General features: G+C 56.4%; 1 long non-coding RNA gene across 2 annotated transcripts in view; it reads right to left on the bottom strand.

The window, feature by feature from the left end:
• LOC138849142 (uncharacterized) overlaps positions 1-18500 on the bottom strand; it is a 29609-nt gene extending 11109 nt beyond the window's left edge. Inside the window, exon 1 of one of the 2 annotated variants that reach the window (XR_016231333.1) lies at positions 17455-18500. This is a non-coding gene — a long non-coding RNA (uncharacterized LOC138849142). Of the gene's footprint in view, positions 1-17058; positions 17371-17454 lie in introns of those variants that run through there. The other variant, XR_016231334.1, reaches the window with a different exon arrangement.
• Between the last annotated feature and the right edge of the window lie 1001 nt (positions 18501-19501).

The raw sequence follows: 19501 nt of genomic DNA, 5'->3' as shown, positions 1-19501 counted from the left end.
TCTGTCTCTACCTCTCAATGTAACTCTTTCAAATAAATAAAATAGATCTTTAAAAAAATAAATAAAAATAAAAAATTGATCCGTGTTGCCACGTGGTCAGCCTTGTTAAGGCTGAGTTACAGTCCATTGCCTGTAGATGCCACGCTTCTCCTGTCCACTCACACACCCAGGGCCGTCGTTACGTGGTGGGATCTCTCCTGGCCGTTTCCACAAAGAAACCTGGTTTCTCCATTTCAGCGTCAGTTGCCAGCATCAGCGTGACCTCAGCAACGGGATTTCATGGCTTGGAAAAACTTGCTTCTGGCTAGAAAAGAGTCGCTGAAGAAATGACCACCTGCCAGGGCGGCCCCAGCGCTCCACCCGCTGACCAGCGCCGCTGCGTCGGCCACACGTGTCCACCGAGCCCTGCTCTCTTGTTTGCGTGATCTGGTCAGTTCCCAGCCTCGACAGAGTACAGAGAGGATAAACTGCAGGCTCTTCCAGCAGATGTGGGGTTTTCATGTAGCATCGGAAATAGGGTTTTGCAGGAAGGCTGGAGTCACAGAATCTGGTAGACCAGTTATAACTCAAAAGGAAAAAGTGAACAGGCGACTTTATCAGTGACTCATAACGGGATTAAGAGAGGCCTTTGGAAGAATGGTGAAATCCTGTGGGAGTTTGCAAACACCATCCTCTAAACGACCTCACAGACTCCAGAGCAGCGCGTTGTGTTCTGTGATCCCAGGTAAGCCAAAGCCAGTATTCCGAAAAATAATTTCGTCTCAGGGTCATCCTGCTATGAGTAGTTTATGAGTAGACTGAATTTTCAAAATAATAAAGAAAATTTCAAAGGACTCCAAATAGATTTGAGATATAAATGTCCCCTTTGAGGCAAATGGTCAAACTGTCAAAAATTGAAGACAAGGAGAGATTTCTAGAAACAGCAAAAAAAAAAAAAAAAAAGAAGCACCAACTCACGTTTCTCTCACTAGGCTAACAGATGGCATTTTTCCTATCAGAAACCCTGTAGGCCAGGAGAGAACAGGGTGACATTGTTATAGAAAAATGCTTCCAGCTGAGAATAGTATACCCAGCAAAACTATCCCCTGGGTATGAAGGAGAAATAAAGTCTAAGAAAAGCAAAAATAGGAAATTAAACCCTACCAGACTGGGCCTTGCAAAAAATATATTTAACAAAGTCCTCCATTTAGAAGTAAAAGGAAGATAATTACCAACACAAAACTACATGAACGTGTCAAACCTACCAGTACAGCAGAAATGAAAAAGAGAAGAGTCAATACAGAAAACCACAGCACCACACAGGTTAGCAACAAATAAATGGAAAGGAACACAGCGCACAAAACACCAAGAAAACTAATTAACAAAATGAAAGGAGTCTTTGCATTTCAGTAATAACCTTGATTATAAATAGATTAAGTTCCCAGATTAAAAGATATGAATTGGCTGAATGGATAGAAAAAGTAGGCCCACGACCCTACCTACACTCGACTCACTGGTACACACACAGATCGACCAAAGTGAAGGACAGACATTCCACACAAACAGAATCCAAACAAGCTGTTGTGTCAGATAAAAAAAGACTTTAAGTCAAAAATGTAAAAATAGACAAAGAATGTTGCTATATGATAATTAAGTTGCCAATTCAATGAGAGGATCTAGTTATTATAAAATATACACACACCCAACATCAATAAACTCAATTATATAAAGCAAACAGTGTCAGATGAAAAGAGAGTGAAACACATCAATACAGTAGTAGTTGGTTATTTCAACACGGCACTTTTATCATAAAAAATCAACAAAGAAATATTGGAATTAAAGTATATTATAGGCAAAATGGGCTTAATAGACATTTACAAAACATTCCATCCAACAGCTGCAGGATACACATTCTTCCCAACAGCACATGGAAGACTCTCCAGGAGAGACCACACGCCAGGCCACAGCACGGGTCTCAACAAACCTGAAAATGTGGAAGTTGTACCATGTATTTTCTCCAACCACATGAGATAAAACTAGAAATCAGTAACAAGAGCAACTTTAGAAATTGCACAGACATGTGGGAACTGAACCACATGCCCTGGAATGAACAAGAAGTTTACAAAGATATAAAAAAAAAAACTAAAATATTTTTGAAATAAATAAAAATGAAAATACACATACCAAAACCAATGAGATACAGGAAAATCAATACTAACACGGAGGCTTATGACAGGAAGTGCCTACATCAGAAATTAGAATGATATCAAGCAAACAAGCTAATAACGCAACTGAAGGAACCACAAAAGCAAGCACACACCAAGCTCAAAATGAGCAAAAGGAAAGAAATAACAAATAACAGAGGAGAAATAAATGAAATAATGACTAAAAAATTACCAAAAACCAACAAAACAAAGACTTGTCATTTTAAAAAAGATAAAAATCCATGCCTGAAATACTCTCATGGGCTTTTTAGCCGGATCTGAATGCCTTAAGGGCTGATTCTGAGGCCAGAGTGCTGTTTAAGACATCTGCCATTCTACAAGTCTGCTGTGTATCCCACTTCCCATGTTGGATCGTTCTCTTCCTTTTTAATTCTATCAATTAGTATTAGCAGACACTAGTCTTCTTTATGCAATCCCTTTGAAAGCCCAGACACTGTGGCAAAAAAAAAAAAAAAAAAAAAAAAAAAAAAAAAACAAAACCTAAGTGAAAGATGTCTGTGAGTGAGATCGCAGTGGAAAGAACAGGCCATCAAAGAAGGAGGTACCTTTCTCTGAAGGGAGGAGAGAACTTCCACTTTGACCATGGCCTTGTCTAAATAAGATCAGAGTCGGTGAACTCAAAAGGCTTCCATAGCCTTGGCAACTCATGACAAGAGCCTAGGGTGATTACTGACACCATAAACAAGAGTGTCAATTTGTTAAGTCAACAGCAGGAGTCACTGTGCACTTACTCCCCATGTAGGATCTCTGTCCTTAATGTGTTGTACAATGTGAATTAATGCTATAACTAATACTCAAACAGTACTTTACACTTTGTGTTTCTGTGTGGGTGCAAACTGTTGAAATCTTTACTTAGTATATACTAAATTGATCTTCTGTATATAAAGATAATTGAAAATGAATCTTGATGTGAATGGGATGGGAGGGGGAACGGGAGATGGCAGGTTTGTGGGTGGGAGGGAAGTTATGGGGGGGGGAAGTCACTGTAATCCAAAAGCTGTACTTTGGAATTTATATTTATTAAATAAAAGTTTAAAAAAAGATAAAAATCAACAAGCCTGGGGCAGCACTGTGGCATAACAGCTTAAGCCACCACCTGCAATGCCAACGTCCAGTGTGGGCACCAGGTCAAGGCCAGGCTGCTCCATTTCTGATCCGGCTTCCTGCAAATGTGCCTGGGAAAGCAGCGGAAAATGACTCCAGTGCTTGGAACTCTGCCACTCACATGGGGGGCCTGGAAGAAGCTTCCGCTTTGACCTGGCCCAGCGGTGGCTATTGTGGCAATCTAGGGGTTGAACTAGCAGATAGAAGCGCTCTCTCGCTCTCTCTCTCTCTCTCTCTCTCTCTCCCCATCTCTCTCTGAACTGCCTTTCAAATAAAATTAAAAAAAAAAATCAACAAGCCTTTACCTGGACTAACCAAGAAAAAGACAGAAGACCCAAACAAGTAAAACCAGAGTTGAAAAGAGACATCACAATTGCATCGCAGAAATGGACAATATGCCAACAAGTCAGAAAACCTGGGAAATGAGGGAATTCCTGGACATATACAACCTACCAACATTAAACCGTGAAGGCACAGAGTGCCTGAACTTATCGACAGTAACAAAATTAAGTCTCCAACAACAACAAAAACAGAAGATCTGGACGGATTCGTTGCTGAATTTTTGCCAAACTTGTAAATAACTAGCACCAATTCTTCTCAAACTGTTGCCAAACATGGAAAGGGAGGTCTCTCCCAGGCCCATTCCACAGGCCTTACCGTGAGAGCCAAAGATGGTAACAACCAGACGACAACACAACGAAAGGACAGCACGCACCAACACCCCTCGTGAACACAGACCAAAAATCCGCAACAAAATACTGGCAGATTGAATCTGACTGCCCCTCAGAGCGTGATTCCCCGCGTGCAAGTGGGATTGACTCCTGTGGTGCAAGGCGAGGTGAACACACGTGAACAAATCAATAAACACATCGCAACAGAACGAAAGGCAAAAACCATACGACCATCTCAATAGGCCGGGAAAAAGAATTCATTGAAACTGAACTTCCCTACATGATAAAAAAATAATAAAATTGTTTAAAAATAATTAAAAACCCCTCAATGGAGCGAGTGCAGAAGGAATCTGCCTCAACAGTAAAGGCTGCGTATTACAAAGCACAGTCAGCAGCACAGTGAACTGTGGAAGGCTGAAAGTATTTTCCTCAAGATCTGGATTGAGACAAGGACGTCCACAACCACCAGTTTTTAAAAAATTTATTTATTTACTTTGAAAGTCAGAGTTACACAGGGAGAAAAGGAGAGGCAGAAAGAGAGAGAGAGAGAGAGGCTTTTCCATCCACTGGTTCACTCCCCAATTGGCCACAATGGCCGGAGCTGCCTGATCTGAAGCCAGGTGCCAGGAGCTTCCTCTGAGTCTCCCACATGGGTGCTGGGGCCCAAGGACTTGGGCCATCTTCTACTGCTTTCCCAGGCCACAGCAGAGAGCTGGATCGGAAGTGGAGCAGCCGGGTCTCAAACCAGCGTCCATATGGGATGCCGGCACTGCAGGCGGTGGCTTTATCTGCTACTCCACGGCGCTGACCCCCACAACCGCCACTCTTATTCAGCATAGTCTTGGACATCTTAGCTAAAGAAATTAGGCAAGTAAATGAAATAAACTGTATCCAAAGAGGAAGGAGCATGAAATAACCACATCCATGCTTGCAAGCACTGATTCTGTGTGGAAAATGTAAAGATTCTATCCAAAGACGGTTGGAACTTATAAATGAGTTCAGAAAACATTGCAGGATACAAGATCAACGTAGCAAAGTCAATGGAGACTTTTTTTTTTTTTTTTTTTTTGACAGGCAGAGTGGACAGTGAGAGAGAGAGACAGAGAGAAAGGTCTTCCTTTACTGTTGGTTCACCCTCCAATGGCCGCCGCGGCCGGCGTGCTGCGGCCGGCGCACCGCGCTGATCTGATGGCAGGAGCCAGGTGCTTCTCCTGGTCTCCCATGGGGTGCAGGGCTCAAGCACTTGGGCCATCCTCCACTGCACTCCCTGGCCACAGCAGAGAGCTGGCCTGGAAGAGGGGCAACCGGGACTAGAACCTGGTGTGCCGGCGCCGCAAGGCGGAGGATTAGCCCATTGAGCCGCGGCGCCGGCCTAATGGAGACTTTCTACACCAAAAATGAACTCACTGAGAAAGAAATCAATCCTGTTCAGGATAGTTCCAAATAGCCTAGAGATAAAGTTACTCAACAGTGAATACCATCTACTATACAAAGTTTAATACACAGATGAAGGAAACTGAAGACTGATTCAGTGATCGCTACCAAGGTTCAGATGGAACCACAAAAGACTCCAAAGAGCCAAAGACATCTCGAGCAGAAAGAACAAAGCTGGGGACATCACCACCCCAGATCTCTAGACACGCTACAAGGCTGTGTAGTCAAGAAGATGGCATGCCACTGGCGTGAAAACAGACACACACACACCCGTGGAACAGAACAGAGAATCCAGAAATAAATCCACACCGTTAGCAGCCAACCGGTTTTTCACAAAGTTTTCTAAAACACATCTTGGCGCTAAGACAGCCTCTTCTACATGCGGAGCTGGACAGCTATATGCGGAAGAATGACTCGTGCCCTTACCACGCACAGAAATCAACCCAGAGTGGATCGAAAGCCTGAGTGTAGGACCAGAAACCAAGGAACGGCTCCAGGAAAATGCGAAATGCTTGAGACGTGGGTGTGGGCAACGATTGTTGGATAAGACCCCAAAGACCAGGCAACAAAAGCAGAAACAGACGCATGGGATTATATCACGCTAGGACGCGCCAGCCCAGCAACGGAAGGAAGCCGCGGAGTGGAAAGACAGCCTGCAGAACGGAAGGGCTATTCCCCCGCCACTCATCACCAGGAACCAGAGACCCAGTCACGGTGTCATTGTCGCTGAGTGCTAACCACCAGCCAAACTCTGCCTGTAACTCCCTCCTCCCCCACCCCTCGTCCACTCCTCTCCCCTCCCCTGTGAGCCCCTGGGTCTCTCCGAGTGCTGATGCCCCCGGGGCAGCTCTTGCTCCTTCCTTCTGCACAACATTTGCATCTGGGCTTCAGCCATCCAGGGATTCTCCCCAAATCTCTCTCACCGGAGCCCCTCCCTCCTCCAGACGGGCGGCTCTCGCTGCTTGCTGATCGGCTCCGGGCCCCTGCAGAGTCTCAGAACCAGGCTTCAGCCATTGTCTCAGCCATTCTTTTTTTTAATAAAAGATTTTATTTATTTATTTGAGAGGTAGAGTTACAGACAGTAAGAGGGAGAGACAGAGAGAGAGGTCTTCCACCCGCTGGTTCACTCCCCAGTGGCTGCAATGGCTGGAGCTGCGCCGATCCAAAGCCAGGAGCCAGGTGCCTCTTCTTGGTTTCCCATGTGGGTACAGGGGCCCAAGGACTTGCACCATCTTCCACTGCTTTCCCAGGCCACAGCAGAGAGCTGGATAGGAAGAGGAGCAGCCGGGACTAGAACCGGCGCCCACATGGGATGCCGGCACCACAGGTGGAGGATTAGCCTACTGCGCCACGGTGCCGGCCCCTTCTTGGTCGTTCTGTAACTTACTACACACTTGTTCCCATTCCAGGAATGTTCCACCGTGCATCCAGGTACATAAAGCGGAGGCCGGAAGCCTTGATCGGGCCGTCTCTCCTCTCACACACCACCGGGGCCTCTCCTGGTCCTGCTGTCTCTTCAGCCGTCCACCGCTTTCCATCCCCAGTGCCTGAGTGCAGCTTCATCGTCTCGGCCGACTGCTCAGCCTCCCTGCCCCACTGGCCGTGAACCCGGCAGCGCGCTGCATGGTGGACAGCAGCATTTCCTGCCGTCCTGGAGCAGTCGCGTCATCTGCTTGCCTGAATCTCTGACCGCCCCTCCCCCTTTGCTGTCTTAGACCCTGTTGCAGCGCAAGCAGGGCCCGGGAGGAACCACGCTCTGGCTACCAGTCCAGCCCCAGCCCCGCCCTCTCAGGAAGGGTCAGCCGTAACCAAGTTCACGTTCCCTGACGCTGCCCTTCTGTGGGGCTGTCAAACACATGCATGTCCAGGCCACGATGCCCTGGACGGAGCCGACCCTGCTGCTGTGGGCTCAGGTGGTGCCGCCGGGCGCACTGAAACGGGCTCTGCCCCTTCCTACTCTTCCTCACGCTCACCTCCTTAGGGGCCGGGGACCACTCGTGGCCTGAACATTGTGAAAGGCCTAGGTTTCAGAGACCACGGCGTGGTCCACCCCTCCACACTGGGCTTGTTCTCTCACTCCCAGCTGCCAAGCAAACAAGTCCTTCCTGTAAACACTGAAACTGCCCCCGTTCCCTGCCCCACTGTTTAAACTCCTCCATCACAAAACCCTGTTAACGTTAGGTAGGAAGCTAGAAATCAGCCCCCACGTGAGAGAGGGGCCCGAGGAGCCCCTGCCCGGAGCCTGACAACTCTCCAGGTGGTCTCAGCCTCCCCCCAGGGGAGCCCACGGGACAATCCCCTCTCCTCAGCACCACGTGGGTTCCCTGGCCCGATAACCGGGCGCTCCTGATAAAACCATGCCCTCCTTCCTCCAAGGCAGGCGCCCTGGGGAGGCTCCTGCGCCCGGCCAGTCTGACAGCAGGGAGTGCTGACCCCCGGGAGGAACTTCCCTAACTTCACTTGTCCTAGAGGGGCAGGAGGAAGGGAAAGAGAAACCTGGACCTCCCCCCCTTCCCTTAGCCCCAGCCTGACAAAGCCCGCGTGCTGAGCACAGCTCTCGGCTGAGCGGCCGGCCTGGGCTGCCGGTGTGCTCTCCCCATTTAACCACGTGGCCTTGCTTCCTCCAGTCTGAGCGACCAGGCGCTGACTCTGTCCCGTCCGTTCTGATGGGCGCCCTGCCCCGCTAAACCTGCTCCTTTGCCTCTTGCTGCTCTGTCTCAGCCTGAAATCTTTCTTGCGCAAAGACAGGAACCCACTGTGATCTCTGCTAACATTTGCACAAAACTGCACCTTTTTCAGGATTAACTGATCACGTCGCCGTTGATAATAAACACTGGGAGTAACCAGACACCTGGGCCCCTGCCTCTGCCTCCTCCTTGGAAGCGGACACCCCTGGTCCCCACGTCGAGTCTGCTCCCTTCATCTGTGCAGCACCATGACGCCCGCCGTGCTAGACACACCACTCTGGAAGGGCTGTTATCTTGAATTTACAAGCCTGTACCTCTGTCTATAAATGCAAAGGCCTGGGGCCAGCGCTGTGGCGCAGTGGGTTAAAGCCCTGGTCTGAAGCACTGGCATCCCCTATGGGCACCAGTTCGAGTCCCGGCTGCTCCACTTCCAATCCAGCTCTCTGCTGTGGCCTGGGAAAGCAGCAGAAGATGGCCCAAGTCCTTGGGCCCCTGCACCCACGTGGGAGACCTGGAAGAAGCTCCTGGCTCCTGGCTTCAGATCAGCGCAGCTCCGGCCATTGCAGCCATCTGGGGAGTGAACCAGCGGATGAAAGACCTCTCTCTCTGTAACTCTTTCAAATAACTAAAATAAATCTTAAAAAAACAGTCAAAGGCCAACGGTTTTCATTTTCTGAATGCTGGCTTGGAAAGAGTTGCTGGACAGCGTAGTCTCCGTATCAAAGCCCCGTCACTCACTCTGCAGCTACAGTTTGCCGTCGGCTTCCAGGCCACGCCCAGGCCAATGTGTGCATTCTCGTGGGGGCGGAGCTCAGCAGGACAGCAGAGCCCACGGCAGCGTCCGTCGTCCTGGACGTTGAAACTCACACCCACGTGTGCTAGCGCCGTCTGCTTGTTCCTATAGCTGCCCGGGCTTGGTATAGTAGACGTTATGACGGCCAGGAGAGGCCAAATCCCCACGGTCGGTTGGGGAAGAGACCTTGTGGGGCATCAGGTGGGTTAATAGGTGGTCGGGAGATCCCAGTGGAATTTGGGCTGTAAAATATTTGCCTCCTTCGCTAAAGCGCTATCTTTAGCAAGAACACAGGCCGCCCGCCTTCCGTCGGGATCTCCAGCTTTACTGTGAGAATGGCAAGGGAGCGCCTCCTGAGCTCACAGCTCATCCAGAAAACAGGTCACCCACCACCCTTAGCAGGCCAGATGGACGGAGAACTGTACACCAGGCCTTTTGGTGGGCTTGTCTGCGCCTGGGAACTGAATGCCCATCGGGTTGTCATGATTTTTTTCCCTTCAAAATTGTGCATAACAAGCCCACTGCCACCAGTCCCTCTGGGGTTCTCTCATGGGGGCCCCCTCCGCGCTGCTCTGGCTGGAGCTCTTGATGCTAACAAATGCTTTTAAATCTCGTTGCCGTCTGCTTGGAAATTCTTCTTCCACGAGACAAAGACCCGAGGTAACAATTTTCCCGTAGCAACCTGACCCACAGCTTCACTTCTAGAAGTTTCTCTCCTCGGCCTCTGCTCTCTGAAGGCTTCTCAGCTTTGATCTACTCTTGTCCACACGGGTGCACCCAGAACTGTCCCCTGCGCTGGTCAGGCACTCTGCCGCTCCTTATTGAGCAAACAGCCTTGCCTAACACAGTCGGGCCTTGGAACAACTTCAGCTGCTCCTGGGCTTGGCTCAGACAATGAGAACCGCAGACCGTGCCAGCCGCACGGCCTTTCTGTGTGTGTCTCATTTAACCATCCTTATGCCAAGGATCCATCCCCAGGCCAAAGCTGCAAAGCTGGGTGCAGTCACACAGCAGGCCCCCGGGACAGGGTCACCTCGAAGACAAGTACTTGGCCTTTCTACTAAACTCAGGCCACAGCAGTGCCCGCCGCCTCACTCCCGCTCTGAGCTTACCCACCCGTAAGCAACTGCTCAGCCCTTGAAGGCACTCACAGCCGTCTCCCCACCTAAGCCAGGTACCCTAGATGCGTTCCAAAGGGACCGCAGTGGGCTGAGAACCGAGGGTGGTCTCAGAGCGGCTGCTCTGGCTACTGATACGTTTCCTGTTCTCTCTGCCCACGTTGAAGCCCCTGGCGGGAAAGGTGAGGGCTCCTGGCCCCAGGAGCCACGAGCCTCGCGGTCAGGGAGACTGCGAAAGGACGTGGCCCTGAGAGGCGAGTGCTGGTGCCACATCTCTGGCTCGGGGTGGGGCTTCAGTGACAGCTTCTACGTCCCCCGCGAAGCCCCTCAGACGGCTCCCACCTCTCGCAGTGGCCGAAAGCCGGCCGCGGCAGCCAGCTATTTTTAGCCCTCTCTGCCACGCTGGCAGAAGCTCCCTGCTCACGGCAGGCGATGGGTTCCATGTGCGCAGGCTGGAACGCTGCCGCGGAACCGCTTCCAGAGGCACGGAGCGCTGCCATACAAGGCCTGACTGTCGGGCAGGAGGGCTGCAGGGGTGGGGGCAGGGGGGCTGCAGGGGCGGGGGCAGGGGGGCTGTAGGGACGGGGGCAGGGGGGCTGTAGGGACGGGGGCAGGGGGGCTGTAGGGACGGGGGCAGGGGGCTGCAGGGGTAGGACAGGGGGGCTGTAGGGACGGGGCAGGGGGGCTGCAGGGGTAGGGCAGCGGGGCTGTAGGGACAGGGGCAGGGGGCTGTAGGGATGGGGGCAGGGGGCTATAGGGACGGGGACAGGGGGGCTGTAGGGACGGGGGCAGGGGGGCTGTTGGGATGGGGGCAGGGGGCTGCAGGGGTAGGACAGGGGGGCTGTAGGGACGGGGCAGGGGGGCTGCAGGGGTAGGGCAGGGGGGCTGTAGGGACAGGGGCAGGGGGGCTGTAGGGACAGGGGCAGGGGGCTGTAGGGACGGGGGCAGGGGGCTGTAGGGATGGGGACAGGGGGGCAGGGGGCTGTAGGGATGGGGACAGGGGGGCTGCAGGGATGGGGGCAGGGGGCTGCAGGGGTAGGGCAGGGGGGCTGCAGGGATGGGGGCAGGGGGGCTGTAGGGACAGGGGCAGGGGGCTGTAGGGACGGGGCAGGGGGGGCTGCAGGGGTAGGGCAGGGGGGCTGCAGGGGTAGGGCGGGGGGCTGTAGGGACAGGGGCAGGGGGCTGTAGGGACGGGGCAGGGGGGCTGCAGGGATGGGGGCAGGGGGGCTGTAGGGACAGGGGCAGGGGGCTGTAGGGACGGGGCAGGGGGGCTGCAGGGGTAGGGCAGGGGGGCTGCAGGGGTAGGGCAGGGGGGCTGTAGGGACGGGGGCAGGGGGCTGTAGGGGTGGGGGCAGGGGGGCTGCAGGGGTAGGGCAGGGGGCTGTAGGGATGGGGGCAGGGGGCTGTAGGGACAGGGGCAGGGGGGCTGTAGGGACGGGGGCAGGGGGGCTGTAGGGATGGGGGCAGGGGGCTATAGGGACGGGGACAGGGGGCTGCAGGGGTGGGGGCAGGGGGGCTGCAGGGCGGGGGCAGGGGGCTGCAGGGGTGGGGGCAGGGGGGCTGTAGGGACAGGGGCAGGGGGCTGCAGGGGCGGGGGCAGGAGGGCTGCAGGGGCGGGGGCAGGGGGGCTGCAGGGGTGGGGGCAGGGGGGCTGCAGGGGTAGGGCAGGGGGGCTGCAGGGGTAGGGCAGGGGGGCTGTAGGGGTAGGGCAGGGGGGCTGTAGGGGCAGGGGGCTGTAGGGGCGGGGGCAGGGGGGCTGCAGGGGTAGGGCAGGCGGCTGTAGGGATGGGGGCAGGGGGCTGCAGGGGCAGGGGCAGGGGGGCTGCAGGGGTAGGGCAGGGGGGCTGTAGGGACGGGGACGGGGGGTTGCAGGGGTAGGGCAGGGGGGCTGTAGGGACAGGGGCAGGGGGCTGTAGGGATGGGGGCAGGGGGGCTGCAGGGGTAGGGCAGGGGGGCTGTAGGGACAGGGGCAGGGGGCTGCAGGGGCGGGGGCAGGGGGGCTGCAGGGGTAGGGCAGGGGGGCTGCAGGGGTAGGGCAGGGGGCTGTAGGGACGGGGGCAGGGGCCCCACAGGGACCTGCCCAACCCGGACAGCTCTCTGGGGATGAGCAAGCTCACCAGGACCTGCTATGAGCACGCTGTGAGTGAAAATGGACTTTTACAGCACAGCTCAAATAAGGACAAGCAACCAAGCCAGGGACTCCCCTGTGTGAGTCACGTGGCAGGGACCCTCGAGCCTCTCACACACTCCCTTCAGAGGCTGACTTTACAGAGCGAAGCTGTTTGGCCGTTCAGCGCTTGATGCTAAACAGGCCCGATCCGCGGTGCAAGCTCTTCCCAGGGCACCTCCCAGCAAGAGGCCATGTTCCGAACACATTCTAGAACAGAACAGAATAGAACAGAATAGAATAGAATAGAATAGAACAGAACAGAATAGAACAGAACAGAATAGAATGGAACAGAATAGAATAGAACAGAGCAGAGCAGAGCAGAGCAGAGCAGAACCACACATTCTAGTTCAGTTCCCTTTATCCTGAATAATATAAAAATGCATGCAAGGCGCTACTTCTGACATGGTCCGTGTTTGTTTTTGTTTTCCTAAAGTTGAGTCCTGCCATGAACAGCCTTTGTTCCCTTGATGAGGTGGAAAGTTTGAGACAATTTATTGTGTGTAGTTAAGGGCTAAGCACTCCACGGCCAAAGTTCTTTTTGTTTCACAGAAAAACAGATGGAAACAGTGCGGGAAATCTAGACTGAGTTCTAGAAATGACTGGGAAGCCGGAAGCTGCAGATAAAATCCCGCCCGGGTGCGCCATGGGCTCCATCACTCTTGCTGGGCCCGTGGGCCACCGGACAGGACTGGGGTCCTTTTCCGAAAGCTTCTTCCAGGACCCGCTGGGCTCTCAGCGGACTGCAGCGAGTTTGCAGGATGTCTGCTCCATCAGTGAGCCCCTCAGCGCCTCCCTCTAGAGTAAGGAGGAGTGGACAATGCATAGTAGCTGCCCCCAGACCCAGGGAGGACAGTGGGGGTGCCCGAGCCACAGATCTGGCCTGCCCTGTGGGGCTGCCACCCCGGAGCCAGTCAACCTCCCTGGACGGGCTCTGCTGCTCCCTTGCACGGCTGCTTTTGTGCTTGGACCCTGTCATTATGTAAAGTAAGGGTTACCTGGACACCCACACCGTGACACCACCATAGTGGACCCAGTAAGAGAAATGGCCACTTAGTGGCTAACGGGCAGGTGGGGCATTCCAGGGGGATCCGTGGACAAAGTGGGGCCCACGTCCCAGGAGGAGCAGCATGGCGTCATGTTTTCTCATGCTGCTCAGGACAGAGCGCATTTTAAAAGTTAAAACCTGTTTACTTCTGGGATTTTCCATTTAGCATTTTCAGACATGGTCCATCATGGCTCCCGGTGCGGGGAGGCCTGCCGAGGGCTCCAGCCCCGTCTCGGTCTCCACGTCACTTCCTACAGGCCCGGTGCAAACGGGCTGCTTGTGGCTGCCGGTTGTGCCGAGCTCCTCTGCCCTGCTCTGAGCTTGCCCGCCGCTGTGGCAGGTGGTTCCAGGGGAGCCTCCACCCCGGGGCCACACTCCTCCTCTTCTCTTCCCGAGGATTTTGTCTTAGCCGTGTGTGCAGGGAAGTCTGGGAATGCTGGACTTCACACTGGGGTCTCCAACCCCAGACGCCAGGGAGAGGAGTCAGCGGGTACACACGTGGCTTCCTGTTCCTCTTGGTGCTCTCTCCCGCGGACTGAGCCCGGCCCTCACTGGAGGGACTTCCTGCCTTCTCTGTCTTGCGTCTCCGTCATCTCCTTGGCGCTTCCCGACTTCCTTCCCATGCAAACCACCTACAACCAATGCTCGCACAGGGTCTGCTTTGCCGGCACTCACACACAGTCTGGTTCACAAATGACCGTCAACCACCTGAACCAGAATTCATAGGAAACCCAGCTGCTCCAGTTCGAGTCTTTGGAATCCGAAATATGCTTTCTCAGCCACACGGGCTCCTCCAGTTTCTTTTTATTGAGCTGTTTCTGCTTCATCTCCTGGAAAAACCAAGCAAATACTAGAAATCCATCACCCTCTGCAAATCAAGCCTGCGGGGCTGGTTCCCTCTGCAGAGGCCTCAATGCCTTCTGGGAGCAGGCGTTTGCCGGCACCGCTGATGGAAGGCAGGAAAGCGGTATCTATTTTCCACCCTGGGTGTTCCTTGGAAGGCATCCTCTTTAAACAGAAAGGTCCTCTCATACTTGCCTAAGTCTGGTCACCCACCAGCAAATGTCTCCAGGTTACAACAACTGGATTTCTTTTAAGAAATTATTATTTGTTTATTTGGAAGGCAGAGTTACAGGGAGAGACTCCAAAGCGATTTTCCAGCCACTGATTCACACCCTCAAATGGCCGCAACAGCAGGGACTGTTCCAAGCCACGGCCAGGAGCCTGGTAGTCCATCCAGCTCTCCCACGCGGGTGCAGGGGCCCAAGCACTCGAGCCGTCTCCTGCTGCTTTCCCAGGTGCAGTAGCAGGGAGCTGGGTCAGAAGGGGAGCAGCTGGGACTCGAACTGGAGCCCATATGGGATGCTGGTGCTGCCCACGGCAGCCTAACCTGCTGCTCCACAGTGTCAATCCCCCAACTGGGTTTGTTTGTTTGTTTGTTTGTTTGTTTTGACAGGCAGAGTGGACAGTGGAGAGAGAGAGAGAGAGAGAGAAAGGTCTTCCTTTTCCATTGGTTCACCCCCCCAGTGGCTGCTGCGGCCGGCGCTCTGTGGCCGGCGCACTGCGCTGATCCGAAGCCAGGAGCCAGGTGCTTCTCCTGGTCTCCCATGGGGTGCAGGGCCCAAGCACTTGGACTATCCTCCACTCCCCTCCCTGGCCACAGCAGAGAGCTGGCCTGGAAGAGGAGCAACCGGGACAGAATCTGGCGCCCAAACCAGGACTAGAACCCGGGGTGCCGGAGCCGCAGGCAGAGGATTAGCCTAGTGAGCTGCGGCGCTGGCCCCCAAGTGGGTTTTAAGACGCTACTACTGGTCTGGTGCTTTGCCCACTGAGTGGGTTGTAGTATCAGGAGTAGCATGGGAGAGGATCCCACCCTCTGCGGGGTGGTCCAAGTCTGGAGCATGTGGTCTCCAGCAGACAGACAGACCCCCGGGGAACCCTGTGGGCCTGCGAGAGCTCAGTGCCACTCATCAGCTCCTAGGCAAGGCGGGAGACGCGAAGCTCAGGCCGGCACACCAAGCCCCACGGAGTCAGACCAGAGGGAGACGCCCAGGGCCCGGTGATTTGGCACTAATGGCTGCTCCAACATCTCAGAAACTGTTCCCCAGGCAGGGGGAGCCCCAAGAACACATGGCTGAGCCCAGCTGTCAATCCGGCAGCCGGGGGGAATTTGGCAGGAAAATGTGAACCACCCTCGGAAACCCATCCACGTGGGAAGGAACGTAAGTGCTCCCCCGGGGCCAGAGGGTGGCTTCCCGCAGAGGGGCTAGCGCCCGTGCACACGGGAGGGGATTCCTCTGTCAGCCTGCAGGGAATTGTGCATCTGTATTCAAAACCCCAGCAAAGATGCCCACAGAAGGACTGGGAGGACCGTGCGACTGGGCCACAGAGCCCCAGCAGCCTCCCCCAGCCCAGGCCCTCTCTGCCCAAGCCCCAGACGTGGGGCCACCATCTCCTGTTCCCCAGGTCTCCCCCTCAGGCTCATGGGAAAGAGAGGGGAGGATCTTCAATAAAAGCAGGGGCAGGGATAGAGACCTCTGTCCCCAGAGTGACAAGGCCCTTGGGGCGGGTTCTGGAAGGGATGCGATTCAGAACCGGCTAGAGGACCCCGGCCTGTGACAGAGGGTCCTGCAGGTGCACCGTCTAGGGCTCCGGGAGAGCAGCTGGGTCCCGACAGCATGCGAGGGGCCCTGTGAGGTCCCAGCTGTGTGAGCCAAACCCTTCTGACCCCCAAGACTGGGGCAGCAGCACCCCCTGGGACGAGGTGTGTGAAGCCCCCGGGTAGGTCCCCGCTCTCCGGGCCTCCGTGACTTGTGATTGGGCTCACGCCGGCTGAAAAGCCCAGGCCCTCCACGCCGTGCCCCACAGAACCTCCTTAGTCACAAAACGCAGTGCAGCTGGGGTTATTGGCAGGGCCCCCTCCAGAGCCCAGCCGGAGGCAGCCCCACAGGGGGCCGGGGAGACCCCGCCACGGCCGAGGCATCCCAAGCCGAGATTGTGACGGGCGATTTAGCCAAGCACTTGGTTTTCAAAGTGGCTGGGAGAGAATGAGAACACTCGGGAGCAGGCAAGCCTTCACGGCGTCCATGACGGCTTCTCTTTCCCTCAAAAGGTCTTTGGCAAAACGTCCCTGTGTCCCAGCGCTGGCTCTTCCTTCAGGGAGGCTGTGGGCAGGTGAGGTTGCACCTGCCAGCCACGACCCCGACAGAGCCCCCAGCCCTGCCCTCCTCAGGGCTCTGCCATCCAGCTGGGGGACAAATGTGCCACTGACCCCGGGCAGGGATAATGGGCACAAATCAGGAGAGAGCCGTTGTGTTCGGGGGAGAAGCAACAAGACCCCTCTCGCAGGCCGGAGGCTGTGGCCTGGGTGCTCCCAGGAAAGGGGCGGCCACGATGCGCAAAGCCCTGGAGGCGGGGACGGGGCAGGCACCAGGGACTTACAGGGAGTCCCCGCAGAGCATGCTGGGAGGGATGAGGGTGAGACGGGCGGTGACCAGCCCCCGGGGGGCACGCAAGCTCTCATCCAGGGCTGTCGCCAGTGGGCACCTGCCCACGCCTGCCCCAGCCCCCGCCCATCAGGCGACGCCCGTGGCCCTCTCCAGGGAAGCTGGCTGCCCTCTCCCACTGCCCACACCATAGAGCAGGAATGGGGATGCGTGTCCCCCTGGGGACCGTTCCTACTTCTAAGCCATTGCCTCCCCTCTGCAAAGCTCCAGGCTCTCGGAGCCGCCCACCTCCCTGTGGCCCTGCTGCACCAGCTGCCCCTGCAGAGCCTCGCACTCCGGGGTCCGATCTACCCCACGGCGCCTTCTTGGTCCTGAGACCTCCTCACCTCCGTCCTGACTCAGGGGCTCACGCCTGCAGTAACCCCAGGCTGCATCGACAGTGGAAACGAGTCTTCCAAGTTCACGCTTGCCTTGTCCCTCTCCCTCTCCATGAAACCCACCTGGGCAAAGCCCAGCGCTGACGGGAGCCACCGGGCTGCCTTCCTGGAGCCTGCCTCAGAGCGGCTGGGGGAGCACCTTCCCGCAGGGAGGACGAGCCTCACCTGGCGCTCTTGGCCCCCGGTGTCCCCAGGAGCCACTCTCCCACCTGCAGGTGCACAAGTCGCGCCGCCCGCCCTTCTGACTCACCGCCCTGGCCCCCAACCCCCTCAGCCCCGTTCCAGGGAAGAATCGGAAGCCACAGGGGCCTTCGCTGGGTTCTCACGGCTCACAGACCCACTCACCTCTGCAAACTCCTTCTCTGCTCCCGCTCCGGCTTCCAGGGCTGCCCCTGGAGTGGCGGCTCTGTCCACCCCTCCTCCTGCTCACCAGGGCATGGTTCCCCCGAGCCCCCTGTGCCAGCACGCCGTGTCTCTCCCTCTCTGCTCAGCTATCCTGCCAACCCGCACCTGCTGGTGGGGGGCTCCATGCACCCCTGCCCAGCTCCTACGAATGCCTTGCTTCCCCTAAGTTTGCCAGCACGCGCCTGCCCTGTGGGCTCCACTCTCCCGACTCAGGTGAGCCCGGGTGCTGCTTTCCCAGCAACTCTGAGCAGCCTGGGGCAGGCGCAGAGAAGCAACACGTGGGCAGAACGAGCCACAGTGGGAGGGGGGTGGTTGTGCTGGCAATGGGGCAGCGAGTGACAGAGGCCCCCGTCTCTGGAGTGGTTAGAGTCCTGCCACGGTGGGCCCCACCCCAGCCTGCCGTGACAGCCCCTCCAGGGACGCTACAGACACGGGTGCCGTGCCCGCAGGCCTTGGGCCTGACCACCTGCTACTCTGCAGGCCTGTGAGTGCCAGGAGCTTCCACCTGCACTTAGCAGGCCCCGGGCCAGGGTGCATGAGGGCTGGGGCCCTCCCACATAAGCACGTGCAGCTAAGTCCTCAGGCCCCGGGCTGCAGCGGAGCAAGCTCAAACACAGCAGCAGGCCATCGCGCCCGTCTTCTGTCCGCGTCACAGGCAGACGGGGAGGCCGCTGGGGAAGTGCAGCCCCCGCCCATCACGGGGCCTCGGCCCCTGCAGCTCCCGTCGGAGGCTGATGCCGGGTGCCTGGCAGGTCCCACTTTCCCAGAGCTGACGGCGCAGGGTGCGGCTCTGAGCACGCTAGGCCGAGCCCACGTCCATCGCTGCCGGGATGGAGGGGCCTCGGGGGGGATGCACAGTGCTTCTGCAGACACCACACCGGGCCAACCAACGCCTCGCCTGAAGCCAGCACCCAGAGAGGCCTGGCAGAGACCCGCAAAGGGGCAGGCTCCTGAGTCCCTCCCCCCTCCCACTGAGTCAGGGGCCGAAGACCAGCGCTTCAGGGGCCACCTGCCCACCCCTCCACCGAGCCTGAAGCAGGAGGGCAGTGGCTGTGGCAAGGTCGTGTGGGGTTTCCCACGCCTGCAGTGACCCAGGAAGGTGGCCAGAGCAAGTCACCTTTCCCACACCCCCAAGAGGCCGTCTACCAAGGGCATGTGGGTGCACTTCCACACGGGGGGCTGCAGGCAGGGAGCTGGGGATTTGACAAAGCCAGGCCCCATGTGAGACCCGCAGCTCCCCCCGCCACCCTGCAGAGAACCCGTATATGCCTCACAAGGAAGTCGCCAAGGGGAACCCGCCACAGACAGGGGCCAAGGGCAGGGCAGGTGAGAGGGAGAGCAGCACCCCTGGGAACCCTGCCTCGGGAGCCACTGAGGGGTCTCAGCAGCGAGTCCTCCAGGCTGGGGGCGGGGGAGGGGAAGGAGGGGGTGCCGGAGGCCAAGCCTGGCTCTACCAGGGCCAGGAGTCCAGCCTGCACCAGGGTTGAGGACAGAATGTACTGAACACAATCTGAGATTCAGTCTTAGAACGGGCAGCCTGCAGACCCAACAGTGACGTTGCGCTAAGTGGAAATGGCCAGGAAACGCTCCGTTAGCTGCCACTCGGCGCCGGAGCTGCTGCCTAGCACAGCAACTGGTCGGAGCTGGCGGCAGGTTTGGAAAAGCTAGGGTTGTGCTGTGGGTTGAACTGTGTCACCACCAAAGGCGGGGGGTGGGGGAGGTGGAGTTCTAACCCCAGGACCTTGGGACGTGTCCCTGTTTGGAAACAGGGTCCAAGCAGATGTAACTGGTTAAGATGACGTCATAGTGGTGTCCTTAGATGATGACCATGTGAAGACAGACGCACGGGGACAAGGCATGGGTGGCAGAGGCCGCAGCGACATGGTGCAGCTTGTGGAGGGAGAGACCAGGCAGGAGCCTCCCCCACAGGTCTCAGCCCTGCAAGCCTTGACTTTGGACTTTCGGAACCATGAGAACAGGGCGGCTG

Source organism: Oryctolagus cuniculus, chromosome 3 (genome assembly GCF_051225735.1).
Source record: "Oryctolagus cuniculus isolate XC-2025 breed Fujian yellow rabbit chromosome 3, ASM5122573v1, whole genome shotgun sequence".
Taxonomy (NCBI): Eukaryota; Metazoa; Chordata; class Mammalia; order Lagomorpha; family Leporidae; genus Oryctolagus; species Oryctolagus cuniculus.
Note: the sequence above shows the minus strand (reverse complement) of the source record. Positions and strands in the feature narration are given on the sequence as shown.